Source organism: Falco cherrug, chromosome 8 (assembly GCF_023634085.1).
Source record: "Falco cherrug isolate bFalChe1 chromosome 8, bFalChe1.pri, whole genome shotgun sequence".
NCBI classification, from domain to species: domain Eukaryota; kingdom Metazoa; phylum Chordata; class Aves; order Falconiformes; family Falconidae; genus Falco; species Falco cherrug.
In genome coordinates this window covers 25,532,665-25,538,664 of record NC_073704.1, presented here as the reverse complement: position 1 = coordinate 25,538,664, position 6,000 = coordinate 25,532,665, and positions in this window count along the sequence as shown.

The following is a 6,000-nucleotide window of genomic DNA, read 5'->3' as shown; positions in this document are numbered from 1 at the left end:
CTGGAGAAGGGATTTTGCACCCCGTGGGCATGAGGCGGCAGGTCCCCCCCCTCCAGCACCCTGGTACCTCTCGGGGGCTGCTGTGGGTGTAACAGGCTCCTCTCCCCGTGCCAGTCCCTCACAGGGCCCAGGCAGTGACAAGTGAGGGGCGCGGGGGAGCAACCCCCACGTCCCAGGGATGTGTCTGAGGCACTTGGTGAGAATAGCCTGGGTTCATCCTGAGCTATAGGGTCCAGGTGGCACAGACCCCACTCCAAAGGCTGAACCTCATCAGGGCCACTGCTGGGCTGTGTGGTGCTGGGAATACTGGCTGGGATGCTTTCTGATGAGGTGCTGCTGCCCTGCCCCCCCTCCCCCAGTCCCAAGGCAGGGTGCCCCTTGGGGACAGAGCCCGGCAGGGGTTGGGACAGGCTGGCAGCACCCCAGCAGGGCTGAGCTCCATGCTGTGCCGCACGGGGAGCAGAGGGTGTTTCTCAGAGAAGCTCCTTCCTCCCAAGGTTGAATATGAGTCAGGTTTTGGAGCGACTTTAATTACTGCTGGATCAATAGGCTCGGCATGGCCAAGCAAAATCCAATCGCAGCCCCGGGGGCCTGCCTGCTCAGCCCTCCCTGCCTGCTCAGCCCTCCCTGCCTGCTGGTGCTCCCTGGCTGTGGGTGCTCCCCAGCACCTGCCTGCCTGGCACCCAGCCCTGGGAGATGGGACCCCATCCTGCACATGGAGCCAACACCCCATTTGCTCAGCCCTAGCAGAGGACACGCATCCCCGGGGCAAGGCAGCAGATGGAGGTGCCCCAGCCCTGCAGGGCACAGCCGGTGCCACCCCAGGGGACCCACGCACCCCTTCGCCCCTTCGCTCACCATATAACACAGAGCAGATCTGTGGTCCCCAGATCGGTCCTGCACCCTGGGCACAAACCTGGGAGCTCCAAGGAGGGCATAGTGGCCCCAGCAGTGTACAGGCAGGTCCATGCCCGCCCAGGGACAGGAGGGGGGCACTTGCCAACCACCCTGTGTGTGTCCCCCAGCTGCTTCCCCCCTCCCAAGCCACCCTGGCTTGGCCAGGCATTGCATAAATAGCTGTTTGTGTCTCCACTCGGCCCCTGCGTGGGAAATAATATCGGCTGATGGAACATAATGCCCTGCTTCACATGTTCAATTTTATCATTTTCTGAGGCAGGCAATCTTCGTTTAAAGCTGAATGGGCTGGGGAATGTTAATGAAGCGCCGGCGCTGCTCTGCACCGCGCTTTATCTCTTCGAGAATAATTTGGGTGAGCTCGGAAATAGAGTTCCCAGTCCCAATTCAAGCGGCAGCAGCACCGCGTGCCGATAAAAGTGTAATTCCTGGCCAGCGCATGGCCCTGAATACATGACAACTTAACCCTTGGGGCCCCACAGGGAAGGTGCTGGCCACAGCTGCCTGCCTGCATCAGGCCCAGCTGCCCTGCGTGCCCAGCTCTCAGCCCGGGCAGGATGGGGTCTATCACTCCCGCTCGCCTGGGCCATGGAGCGAAGTGTGCAGCTTGGGGAGGCGAGATAAGAGGGCAGCAGCAGTGCTGGAGGAAATCAGTCTCCCTGGACAGACAGGACCCCACAGGCGGATGGATCTGTCGCAGTGCCAGCCTGCAGGATGCCTGGGGATGGGGGCTCTGCTGGGAGAGGGATGCCCTAGATCGAGGGATACCCAGGCAATGGGGGTCATGGAGGGATGGGGAGAGGCAAGGGGGTAGGAGCTGACCTGGAAGACCAGGCTGGAGGGAGAGGGCAGGGGACATGAGTCCAAGGGAGTAGCCCTGCATGAGCATCCCATCCCAGAGAGACTGGCAGAGCAGGGCAGGTGTTCATGGGCCAAGGGCACACACCTGCCCCAACAGCTGAGTGAGGGGCTCCCCTTTCCTGGACCCAAGTGCTGACTGAGGGGAGCAAGATGAATTTGCAGGAGATGTTTGCTGGTCTGCGGAAGGAGAAATGCAGGTTGGCAGGAGCAGGCACCTTGTGCCCCAAGAAGAAAGTCTTCAGTGGTCTGCCTGGTCCTGTTCTGTGCCTGGCCATGGGGCTCCCACTCCTGCTAGCCGTGGTCAGGACACAGGGTCCCTGTGGTCCCTGCACAGGGTGACTTGGGGCCCTACCCTCCTTGTTGTGTGCATAGCTCCCTTGGGCTCCAGATGCAGTGGATGGGTGTTCCCAGGGTAGCACAGCACCCTCCAAGCAATGGTCCCCCATGTCCTGAATCATCCCACTCCAAATATGCTGGGAAGAGGGTCTTGGCTCAGTGAGGGGTCAGCAGAGCCCTTTGGGCACCAGCCTGGGCCCCCTCTGGCAGGACAGCAAGTGAGTGCTGAGACAGACCCTTCCCCAGGGAATGAGCAGAGTGGGCAGGTTTCCAGCACCGTTAATCAGGGCTGCGAGAGCCGGGATTAATGTGCACTCCAAGGCTCTCCAGTCCCAGCTGTGATCCAGCCCTCTGCTCTCAGCCAGAGCCGCCTCCACCGCTGAATTATCAGCCTGAGTAATTAAGTGGAGAGCTTTGTTTTAATGCAGACATCTGATGCCTTCGCACCGAGGAGCACAACAACTGTCATGGGTGTTTATGCTCTGTGCAACACATCTGGCTCACAGGGAGAAAATCCATCTCTGCTGCTGTGCAAGATTAAAGGGAATGCGGCCTGGGTGCGGAGACAGGAGGGATGGCCTCGCAGCCAGCATGCCAGGCAGGATTTGTCCCTGAACATTGCCCCACCAGCTAGCTCCTCAGACCCTGCCAGCAGGAGACTGTGGTCCAGGGCTGCCCAGCAAAGCACGCATCCCCTCTGCTCCTCAGCACGCAAGGCAGCATAATACATTGTGAGATGAGGGATAATTATGGGCTGGGAGATAAATGGAAATAGGGCAAAATAAAACATGGGTTTATCTGAAGTAGATGGTGCCTGGCTCACCTGATACCTGCTGCTGATAAGAGAGCTGGCTTTCGGGGGAGGAGGGATGCAGATCTCAAACCAGCTGCTGTGCGACGCAGAAAATAGTTGCTTTGCACAGATTAGCGGATTAGCACCAGTGTGAGGAGCTGGAAAGAGGCTGGTGCGGGAAGAAGCCAGGCTGCAGTGGGAGAGGAGATAGCGGGAAGGAGAGGCTGCTGCTGGGACCACTGCGGATGTGCCTCACTTAATAGCTTCCTCTATCACCCCAAAAGTGAGGGCCATGGGGGAATCTGATGATGCCACAAAAACATAGGTCTTTTTCTCTCTGCGTGGTCCCCAAACCACTGGTGCTTTGCTCATCACACCCACTTGGGACATCTGAATGGTCTCACACGTATTTAGTGCCTTTCTTATGGAGCAGCTTGGCTGGCCAGGTGTTGGGGTGAGCTATACCTTCATGAGCCCCTTCTCCATCAGCTTCCCCTGGCACCTCGTGGCTCTGGGGACCCCATCACTTTGTGGACGCTGTTGACAGAAAGACTCCCTCGCTTTCTGCCCCATGGCAAGGCTAATTCCATGAGAGAGCCTGCCATCGCCTCCAGCCCCCAGGTCCTTGGCACTGCTGGGACAGGGGAAGGTGCTGTCAAAGCTGAAGGGGACAGCAAGAAGGACTCCTTGGTGAAGGGAAAGGCGGCTCCAGCCAGGAATGTAACTGCTGCATGTGGTGCTCCCAGTGTGAGCATCAAAGGAACCCTGTCGGGAGAAACTGTTCTCAAGGAGAAACCTTGTGCTCCAGGTGGTTTCCAGGGGAAAAAAAACCCCACTCCGGGCAGCTCCCCTGCTGAGAAAAATATGTCAGTATTTGGCCTGGGACCTCTGATCCTGCGCTGATCCAGGCAAGGAGCAAATGCCATTGCGGTTGAGTGAAGCTGCCTGGCTGAGGCTTGTCCAGCTCCGAACACATGGGCTGGCACAGCTCTGCTCCCAGGCAGGGCTGCCCGGGGCACCGGGCGCTGGGAGATGCTGCTCCTGGGCACAGGGACACTCGAGGGCCTTTGTCAAAATCTGGTGACAGAAATGGAGCTAGGGAAGTTCGGACAAGTGACACAAAATCAGCCAGCTCTCAGGGAGCCCGGGGTAATTTGAGACTGGGAAATTCAAGCTGAAGCAGCAGGAGCCGTACGGCCACCTCCGGGCAAGCAGCCTGATTTATTGCCTGTATGAGCCGAAATTGCAGCCCATGCTGGGCAGAGAGGCAGGACCAGATCCCCCGCCTGGAGGCACTCATGGCAGAAGATCACAAATGCTGTGCAAAGGAGATGGACGGGAATGGCTTGAGACATCCCAGCCAGTCGTGCCTAGCTGGGCATGACAGCTGCTCACCCTCAGTGCCGCTTCCCAGCCAGAGCTCTGAAGGCAGAGCCCACGGCAGGAGCAGGAGAGCCCTGAAGCTGCAGGATGGCCCTGAGCACACAGAGGTGGTGGGCCTGAACAGATGGAGTGGGGGCACTGGGCTCTCTATGGGCCCTGCCCCATAGGGCTGCATCCAGCTTGTCTGGATGCAACCCTGGTGCTCCCAGCACAGCCACCCTGGGAACCAGGTCACAGAGCGGGGGCTGTGGCACATTCACCTGGAGTGGGAGAAGAGGGGCTGCCCCTGCTGGTGCTGTGTACACCCATGTCACAGAATGCCACCATGCTCCTCCTTGTGCCCCAGCACCACCCTCGCTTCCTCAGCTGCACCCAGCCCGGGTGGGGGAAGTCTGTCCCTACCAACTGGAATTAATTCCCTGAGATGCTATATCAAATGATTCAGTAAAAGCCTGATATATCACACTTCTTGTCTCCTTTCCATCAATATATTTAGCAATTTTACCCCAAAGAGGCAATCAAATTGGACAGGGCAGATTTATTCTGTGTGAGCTCTGAGCACATCTTTATTGCTCCCTGTTCCCTTGCTCTTGAGGTCCTCAGAAGCACTTTTCTCTTAATATTTGTTCTGTCCTTTTACTAGGAATGAAGCTCTGTGATGGGCAGTGATTGCCTGGGCTGCCCTGCCTTCCTGTGATGAAGATTGGTACCTTACCAGTGGCTGCCTCCCGCTACCCTCCTCTCCTGTCCTTCCTCAGCAACATTATTGACTAGGAAAGTTCATTAACAAACCTCTTAATGACTGCAGCCACACCAGCCCAGCCCACGACCCTAACCTCTCTCATGGTTTCCTTTGGTGGCTGATTGCAGGAGGAGACATTGCAGGATGTTTTCTGCATCTCCAGAGCCACGTGGATGCCTGAGCCACTTCTGAAACCCTGCTGACTCCCCTTGCCAGCAGATGCTGTCCCTGCATGGGCTCTCATGCCTCCTGTTTTTGGGGACTGACCACTCCAGGCAGGCTGTGTTGGCCAGGCAGTGCAGGGGAGGTCTAGGTCACCGGTGGTGGAGAGCTTTTGGGGGTTCCTGGGAGCATCCCTGAGGCCGCCCGGCCCCTGGCAGCGCTCCGTGTGCCGGTGTTTGCTGTGCTGCCTGCTGTCCCAGCGCCGGCAGCCTTGTGAGCCAGGCTGGAGCCAAGCCAAGGCGATGCCGGGATTAGGCACTGCCTCCTACAAATGAGCTGTTAATTATCATAATCTGGTAATTGAGAAAAATCTAATTATGCAAAGCTAATGGATTTAGAGCTGTGCTGGGGAGCACAGGCCAGGGGAGCGCAGCTGGGCAGGGCCAGCATTGCCGGCACCGGGGCCTTGTGGTGCCTTTTGCTCTACTCTGGGGCCCTGCTGGGCGCCTGGCCAGGTCCAAGCATCCACAGGAGAGAGCCCAGCCCTCTTGCTTTCTTCCAGCCTCACAGAGCCTAGACACTACCTCCTCCCTGTGCCCAGGCATCCTTGCCTCTGATTAACCCATCTGCCCTCCCAGGAGGTTCCTGTGCCCAGTGTCGGGAACAGCATGGGGGAATGCAGTCCCTCCTCCCAGCTTGGGCAACCACCCCCATCCTGACCTGTCTCGTCCAGCCCCATGGACGCAGCTCTGCTCCGCAGCTCCTTTGCTCCCACTGCCAGCAAAACAGCGCTGTGCGATCTACCCAG